Raw genomic sequence first — 8,999 nt, 5'->3', positions numbered from 1 at the left:
CGGAAACACAAACCTCGGAATTCCTGTCAGTGGCCTGATTTGGGGCTCCTGACTCGTGGTGTCCGAGATGCGCGCTGCTGGGCTGAGTGAAAAGCCTTCCTAGGAAGCTGAGGTTGCGGAGAGACAACCCCTGCGTACAACAAGTTGTTGTTTGCCTGTTGTACAACAAGAAGTTGTACGCAGAGGTTGCGGAGAGACGACGAGTTGTATGCAAGTAGAGGTCACTACGATTTACGGCCTGCGCAGCTGGAGGGGCCCCGGGAGAAGGTGTGTGCTCAGGCGGGGATTCAGACTGGTACCAGCAACTGGTACGAGCCTCATGCTCCCCGTAAGCACGTCATCCCTCCCTGGCATTGAGCATGCCCTCAGACGCCTCCTGAAACCGCTCTGGGGGAAGCCTAGGATGTAAAGAAGTGGTATTATACAGGAAAGTGAAAGGATGGGGGAAATCTGGCCGGTGGGAGAAATGGCTGTGCTTGTTAGTGGTGGGCAACAGTAGGACTGGACCAGGTTTTTTAAACTCGGCATTCAGGGAAAGCACTGAGCTTTCCGTACCCGTACAGGAATGAGACAAGTCAGTCTCGTTACTGAGCTTTGGACTTTGGATGCCTTGGCTCTAATTTTTAGCTAGCTCATCCTTCTGCTTGCTGTCTCCAGGAAGCTGAGGGAGCAGGGCAGCTCTCCCAGTGTAAATGCACACTGATTTACATCCTCTCTGCAAACCAGCGGGAACACGCTGGTCTCTGTCCACCCATTCTCCTCCCCGCTTCATCACCACCTGTACATGGAGGAGCCCCTTTGCCCAGGGCAATACTCATCCTGAAAGCTTTTTCCTCGCTTGCTCTGCTCAGCTAGCACAGCGGGGCAAAAAGGGTCAGCCCCAGGTGATTCCTGGGGTGTTTGGAAATGATGGATCCACTCCACAGCCTGCCACTGAAATAACAGGAGCTACAGTTCTAGGGAGTTCATCCTCTCACTGGGGCATTACCTACAGGTAGAGACACAACTGCCACTCACAGCACTGTGGGGTTCCCACCTCCCCAGAAAGCGCTCCAGCCCGTTGTCCCTGTCCCTGGGGCATGTCTACCTGCTGGGACAAAAAGGGCAAAACACTCCTGCTGTTACCCCAGTCCCACAGCAGATCCCACAACCCTCTGGATTGACAGCATTGCAATTTTGGTGACGGTGCCTCCATTGGACCAAAAACTGCCCCTACCCTTGCAGGGCACCATCAGAGTATGTTTTCCAGATCGGTCCTTCCCCGGTGTTTCCCGTTGCGCCTTACCTTGCCATCACCCTGGGCTTTCCTCCAGGCAGCGGCGTCCCCTCCGAGCCTCCGCACACAGGGGCAGCTCCCCTCCTGGTCTCGGCTGCCCCATCCTCTGCCTCGCTGCCAGACACAACGCCAAAGGCAGGCACGTTAGACATGGCGATCCTTGTATCCATTGCAGAGCGCCGCTGTAGATGCTACACAGGGAGCAATTCCCTGCCCCAGCTTCTCCTGGGTGTCCATGTCATCTACAGCCCTGCCCTGCCTCATGGCCAGGATCCACAGTGACAGCAGAGGCCACCCCCATGCTCTGAAGTCTCAGAGCAAAGCATCCGAGAAGTTTGTGTCGATGGTTGTGACCTTTGTTATCTTCAGGAACTTTTGGGAGGAGGGGAAAGATCTTAGCTTTGCAAGGCAGCACCAGAAGTAATTAGTCTTTGTAATTATTAACTCCCAAGGCCTGGCTGGCAGGGATGGAGGGTCCTCAGATTAGAAAGGCAGAACTGCTTCCAGGATCCACCAAAGGCAGAAAGAATGAGAACTGACAGCGCAGACAGGAAGCGTTAAGAGGGGATGTGCTGGAGATGCTGAATCCCAGCCATTTGCAAAAATAACTTGTCACAAGGTGAGAGTGGCATGTGCTCCCGCTCCCCTCCAGCCCCAAAGGACAGGCAGAGCTACTGAGGGAGCCTGACCCTGAGATTTCTCCATAACCAGCTGAGTGGGCTGGCCCAGCAGAGCACAACTCGGCACACACCGCTCCCAAGCTGAGGGTTATCACGCAAGCTGCCTTGAGGCAGGAAAAGCTGCTGCCTTCTCCATGCCCTCTGCACCAGGCTAGCTGTCCCCCAGGCCGTGTTGTGAAGTGTCCAAAAGTTTCCAGCCCAGCAGCTGGTGGGACACGGACTCAGCTCCCGCCTCTGGTTTAAAGAGAAGCCAACACATCACCAGACAACCTTACAGTCCCAGTGCAGTTGGAAGCTCTAACCCAGCATCCTCGTCTCAGTCCATGGAAGTACCTTGCTCTCTCCCACATTATTTCCCATTTACATTCCATGGAAATCACCGACTGCTGGGTATTGAAGTGTCATAATACCCACTTTGCCTCCTGCAAGTCTCCCAGCAAGGCACATACCCGTTGTGAAGGCCCTGACATGGTACCTCCCCACTGCCACAGGCATTTTTAGTCACCCTTTTTTTCCCTCATTTCTTCCCCACTTCTTCTGCCTCTGCTCCCTCGCTTGTACCCACTCGCCCCCACTCCTCTCACATCCCTCCTGCAGATCCACCTTGCCAGGCTACAGACCTCCCTGACTCTTCATCTTACATTTCTCATCCTCCCACCTCCTCCAGGCAAAGAAGCATCTTGCTAATGCTTTCTGCATCTTCTTTGAAAAGTCAGGTCCAGTCAGGTCCCTTGCTCCCCACAGCTTTTTCACAAAGGACAGCACCCCCTCAATCCTTCCTCTGGGTTTCTCAGACACACGGATACACTTGTGGCACCCTGCTGGGCCCCCGCAGAGGCAATCCTCTGACCCAGCTCTGCATCTCCAGCCTCAACACCTCCTCCAGCACCCCAAGCAGACTCCTGTCACTTCTGGAGCCCCTCCACACCATCCCCCAGTGATCTCCTCTCAGCCCAGGTGATGCAGCTACCTTTATATTCCCTCCCAGAGCACCCACATCTTCCTCTGAATGGGTCATAAATGAAAAGCAGGACTCAAAATCCTGAGTTTGGTGTTCAAACAAGGTGCAAGACCGACCCACAGAGCAAAAGTAGCTCTCAGCTAGGACACCCTGCCCAGCACAGATGCTTCCCAGTCATGGGAGAGGGCTCAAGCCTCCTCTGGGTTGCCTTGTCTGCTCATGGATTCAGATCCTACTACAATTAAAAAAAAAAAAAAGAAAGAAAAAAACAGACACAGACTACACCCCTGACCCAGCAAACCCAGAGCAGATGCTAGTGCCGTGAAAATGAGAATGAAAACAAATGGCCTAAAACTCCAGGCTTCATCCACCCACTCTCTCCCCTCCCTCTTGTCTGTCTCGGCCAGCTATGCAGCATGTTTGCTCAACTGGCTGGAAGAGCTTCAGCAAGGATCCTCTGGGATCTCTGGGTCTAAGATGTCTGATTTTCACGGAGGGGATCTGCCTTGATCACCCAACAAAGTGCACCCCCTGTTCCAGGGCAACAGGGTGAAAAGACTGAAAAAGCGTAACACTCAGCTCCCGACGGAGAGCCAGAAGAGCCGGGGAGAGACCTAGCCTGGGGCAGCAGTCTGTATTGCTCAGGCGGATGCTGCTAAGAGCAGTTGCATCGTGGCGCTGAGCAGAGACCCACCAGACGCTGCTGTTCCTGCTGGTTCTCAGCTGCAGGCAGCTGACAGAGAGCAACCTCATGCTCAGCAGCATCCTTTGAAGAAAGGGTTCAGCCTGAACCCAGGGGAAGAGACACCAGATGGAAAAGGAAGAAGAGCAGCTGGGAAACCCAGAGCGAAAGGAGGAATATCAGTCAGCTTTTTAGGAAGGTCTTCCTTTCTGCTGGCTGATTTGGTCACCGTTTGTCCAACCAGAAACTTCTCAGTCCTGCATCCTTCCCACAACATCTGCAAGGAGGTAGCAGGCAGTCCCGAGAAGTGACGTCCAGGACCAACACGTTTGGTCCTCCCTTTGGAACCTAATCCCCACCATGGCAGCTAAGGCAAGAAAAGGGGAACCTCGCTAAGGACTCTTCCCTCCTCTTCATGTCTGTGCAAATTGAACTACGCAACACCAGAGGAAGGGGGAGAGATTTGTCACCCTCCATGCCCCAAAAAAATAAAATGCAGAGGGTCAGAGACTGGCACTCAGATTTGCAGGGGGATACAGAGCTTGGCACTGAAACCTCGAAGCAACAGAGAGCTGTCGTGCTCATATACTGCTGATCTCTCCTGGGCAAAGACATATCTAGATGTGTCAGGGAGTGATGGCAAAAAAAAAAAGGCTATGAGGTACAGTCAGTCCGTGTACTGAGCTGTTTGTCCAGGATTCCCAGGCATCCTGCAGCTTGTTCCGTGCCATCCCAAATGGCTGCCTATACACACACGTGCCAACTCCACCTCACAGGAGTAGGGAACCTAGTGCTACCAGATGGCTCTTGATTTGCCACAGAGCTGGGGAAAAAAAAAAAAAAACCCAAAGACACTTGTAAAAAGCCGTAGAGCTGGCAGGGACGTGGCTTCTTCCACTAGAGCAGCAAGTTACCCCCTCCCTATGTTGGAAGAGCACATAGTCCGCAAAGAAAGAAATTACACTGAGCTTGAGTGCTACGCGGGGGGCAGGCAGCACCCTTAGTGTGCCCCCAGCTCTCAGGGACCCCCTAGGATGGCGCAGAATTAGTGATGAATTCTGCAACGTAAGGGGAAGGAGTCTGGGGGTCCTGACGAAAGCACTGAGGGTCGCTGCAATCCTCCTCAAACATTCCTGGCTGGCTCAAACCTGAGAGTAAATCCTGTCTGTGCAAAACAGCACCTCCTCAGATACTTCCCACTTTTTTTTTTTTTTTAATTACATCAGATTCCAGGGAAGAATGTCAGTTTGAGAGATGCCCCTGATACCAGCTGCCTCTGTGTCTATCTCAGCACTGAAACTGGAGAAGGGAAAGGGATTTCACCAAGCTTTGGGACCCACAGCATCTTCTGAGCAAAGCACTTGCTGTTCTCTGGGGGACAGCAAGGAGGGCACCGTGCCTTTCCCAGAGCCAGCTGCAGCTAACTCAGCACAGAGAGTGGCCCTTTGGGATTCCCAAAGCGGGGATTCACTTCCCGTCACAGTGACTCAATCTCTGGATCTGTAAAATGGAGAAAATGAAAATCATTCCAGGGCTGTGAGGCTGAGGATGGATGTCAGCACCTCCTTGCTTTCTCCTCTGCTTCCGTGCAAGGCAGGCTTTCAGACCGGCATCTTCCTCAAGGCCTGCAAGGACTGAGGCCACGGGGGATATGAAAAGAGATCCAAGCAGCGCCGCCACGGCTGGTAGCCCCCGAGTTATTTACTTTCATATTAAATTCCACGAATATTTCATGCTGTCCCAACAGCAGCTCTGAACCACACGAGCTGCCAGCTGCGCTACTCTCAGAGGAGGGCAGCAGAGTCCCCCAGATGCCAGCACATCCCTCCGAAAAGAGCAGGACACTTGAGGTTTTGCTGTTTCATGTTAGTCCCCAGGGGCACCTGAACAACTCCAGCAAATGTCTCACCCAAACCATTTTTGTCCCCCTGCCACGTACGGGGATGAGAGCTCAGGCACTGAGACCCTCAAGAACTGTCTCAGCCTGCCCGTCCACTAATTCCTTCTATCTGGATACCTCGCCAAAAGGGAGGACCAAAACCATGCCTTCAGAGAGGGTCCATCCCTGCACTCTCCCAGCTCTTACCCCCATTCACAGAGCTCTGTGGCGTTTCAAGACATTGTCATGATCCTGAGTCACTTGGAGACCCTGTCCCAACCCTGTGATCCTGGCATAAAATGGCCCTTTGGGAGCAGCTGCAACCTAGGAGCAAAGTTTCAGGGACCTCGTAGCAAGGCCAGCCCCATAACAGAGCACATGACACAGTAGGTACATGTCTGAGGGACAAGGCTGTCCTGGAGCCTCAGGAAAACCAGGGCACGCTAACTCCTATCCTAGAGATGCCACTCACACAGAGGTAGCCACATCAGGGTCTAAAACAGCACCCCTGCCTCGCTGCTCGCCCAGGGCAAGGCTTCAGGAAGGGAGGACAGCTGGGGTGTTTTGGTCCCCGTGGACGCTTCTCTTTCCCCCTGAGCTGGCTCATGACAACAGGCGCAAAGCGACGTGCTCCTTCAGTCAGTATGTGGAGTTTGCTGTGGTTGGGCCAGTGAGGCAACCCCGTACTCACTAGCCTCTGGCTGCTGATAAGAGCCCTTATCTAGTTCCACACCTTGAATGTCAGGCTCTCCCAGTGGCCCTCCACATGCCCCTGCTTCTCCTGCCGGGTCTGTATCTCACACTGCAGAAGCCTTGTGCTGCCTTTTCACTTCTGCATTGCCCTCCCACCTACCCAGAGCAAGTCACCCCTGGCAGGGGGGCTCCGGGGCCAGGGAGCTGCGGCACACCCAGGGATGCAGAGTGTTCATGCAGGAAGGATCCAGGTACGGCCAAATGCTCCAGGTCCATCCCTTCCCCCTGCAATTATACACGTTCTCCTAAAGCATGCTGTGGCAGCCTCCCAGTCGCATGGCCAGAGGTGGTAACTTACTGCTGCCAGATGTGTGCCCATGTCTGCTATCATGCGATCCAACACAGAGCAGCTTCCACCCAGAGACTAGCAGAAATCAGGAGATCTCCATGGTTTTGATGCCAGGTAGAAGCAGCAAGGATTGTTCCCTCCATTTTTGTTGAAAAGGAATCAGGAGCAGAGGTAATCCAACACGCTACAGCCCACACCAGAATTAAAATGGTGGCATGAAATTTAGATGCTGGCACTGAGTCCCATGCTTTAAACTATCATCTCCCCACAGCTGGCAGCAATTCCCAGGGCTGCAGCAGAAACCTCACATTAGACAGATACCAGGCAGCACCTGGCAGTGAAGCTGTGAAACACCACCCTCCCCTTGTCCAGGCTCGGCCACACAGAAAGGAGAAACCTATGGTTTGGACAAATTAATCCCCACTGCTGACGCTAAACAAGTGTCAAAGACGCAGGCGCATAGAGCAGCACAAGAGGAAGTTGGTTATTACAAGAACTAGCTCTCAATTTAATTTCACTGGAGACTTTGCTGCCTCCTTGCTTGGAACAAGCAATGAAAAAAACACATGTGGCAACCCCACAGAACCTCAGCGAGGAGCCTGGGTCGCCAACTGCTCTTACCTGCAGGGATCAGCCCTATGGTCCCCCTCGACAGTGGCCCACAGCCAGCTAAAGGACGGAGGCCACAAGGGTCAGAGCTCACTTATGAACTTGGGCCCATGGCTTGGCTTAAGGCTCAGAGCAGCTCCTTTTCTCCAGGACACTGAACGTTGTAGCAGCTCAGCAAAAGCTGACTGGAGGAAATATTGGTGTCTAGGGGACAGATGGACCTTGGACAACAGAGACAACTTTCCAAAGGAGTGGAAACACACAGAGCTCTCATCAAAAGCTGTGGGCACAGGGTTGCTGCCCAGGAGCCTGCTGACAGTGAAGGGTGCACGCCACAGCAAGATTAATTTGGTAAGAAAGGATCTTGGTTCAGAGGCTCGTGGAAGGGGAGTGTCTTAAAGACTTGACAGGAGAGATTGCAGGAGATGGTGGAAGAGAAGGATGGTCTCAATTATGATGGACAGCTTGGGAGCAGAAAAGGGACTGAAGGCCCTGGAGAGACAGAGGCAAGGAGTTCTCTGGCTTGGTGGAGACTTGAGGACAAAGGCAGGGAGCTGTGTTCCCCAGGGTGGCATGCAAGAAAGAGCAGTGACAGCCCCCACGTGCTGCTGGAGAAGCAAGCGGAAAAGAAAGTGAACACATGGAAAGAGTCTTGGGGAGCCAGCGGCAGAGTGGAAGTCACCAGCATCCAACCCACAGCTGGAAGAGACGGCAACTCATCCAGGGACAGCAGAGACAGTGAGGAGTTAGAGAGAAACATCCTCTGAGAGCCAGGCAGAGCGTGGGCCAGGTGTTTCACCGACCTAAGGAGCTAGGAGCTTCCCCAGGGAAGAGAGGGCTGCGCAGCCCCAAGGGTGACACATTTTATAGCCTTTGTGGAAAATTCCAGCCCTACTTAATCTCCTGGGGCTCCTGTAAGATTGTGACACAGAGAAAGGGACCAAACAGGAAAGAATTAGAGGAAAAATGCCTCTCTCCTGGCAGCCACCATGGCTGTGCCAGGAGTTAGCAGCAGCAGCTGCGGAGCAGCCAGCCCTGCCTCCCCCTCCTCCGGCCGCCTCTATAAACACGCAGGACTTACTCAGAAGATTAGAAGGGAACAGGGCAAAAGACAACAGAGTCTCTTTTGTAATGAGAAGGATTACGGCATCAAGTGACCGGCTGCAGCTCCCAAGTGGGTTTCAGGCTCCTTAGCACACCGTGCCTGTCAGGTTCAATCCCCCCATGAGCCAAGGGGGCACGAGGAGGCGGGCCGTGGCGTGGGCGACAAAGGACCCAGCAAGGACACGTGCGGGACCAAACCTCCACAGCCTCCAGCGCAGCTCAGGAGCCCATGACTGTAAGTATCTCGTCCTCCCAAGAGCAGATCGATTCCTTCAAAGATCTAGCTTCCTTCCTTCCTATCTGTGACCTCCTCTCATTCCATCTGTCCACCGTCTGCTTCTTCTCCGTCTTTGCAATAGCTGCTCGTTGTCTGTTTGCCATCTCACGCGGTGGGTAACGCACCTGACGCAGGCTTGCTGTTGCGGGATCTTGGTTGCTGGGGACTCCCATGGTCTGATGAGTGTCAGTTGACCTCCAGGTGCAATGGTTAGTCCGGACGGATCAGGCAGGCGGATGCAGGCAGCGGCTCCCTGGGGAGCGGGCTGTGTGGGTGCCGCACAGGGGATGGCTCTTCCTCCCCATACTGACTCCGTGCCGGTGCTGCAGTGAGTCACCTCCCACCACGTACCTCAACCCCAAATGGTACTTTAAGAGTGCCAGCTGCCGACTGACATCCCAGGGTAGTCCCGCACAGGCTGGCAGGCAGGCAGGGAAGTGCCTTAACCATTCAGGGCTGGGGGAAAAAGCACTGGGAAAAGCCCCATAT

Source organism: Pelecanus crispus, chromosome 6 (assembly GCF_030463565.1).
Source record: "Pelecanus crispus isolate bPelCri1 chromosome 6, bPelCri1.pri, whole genome shotgun sequence".
NCBI classification, from domain to species: Eukaryota; Metazoa; Chordata; class Aves; order Pelecaniformes; family Pelecanidae; genus Pelecanus; species Pelecanus crispus.
This window is presented reverse-complemented; position numbering follows the sequence as displayed.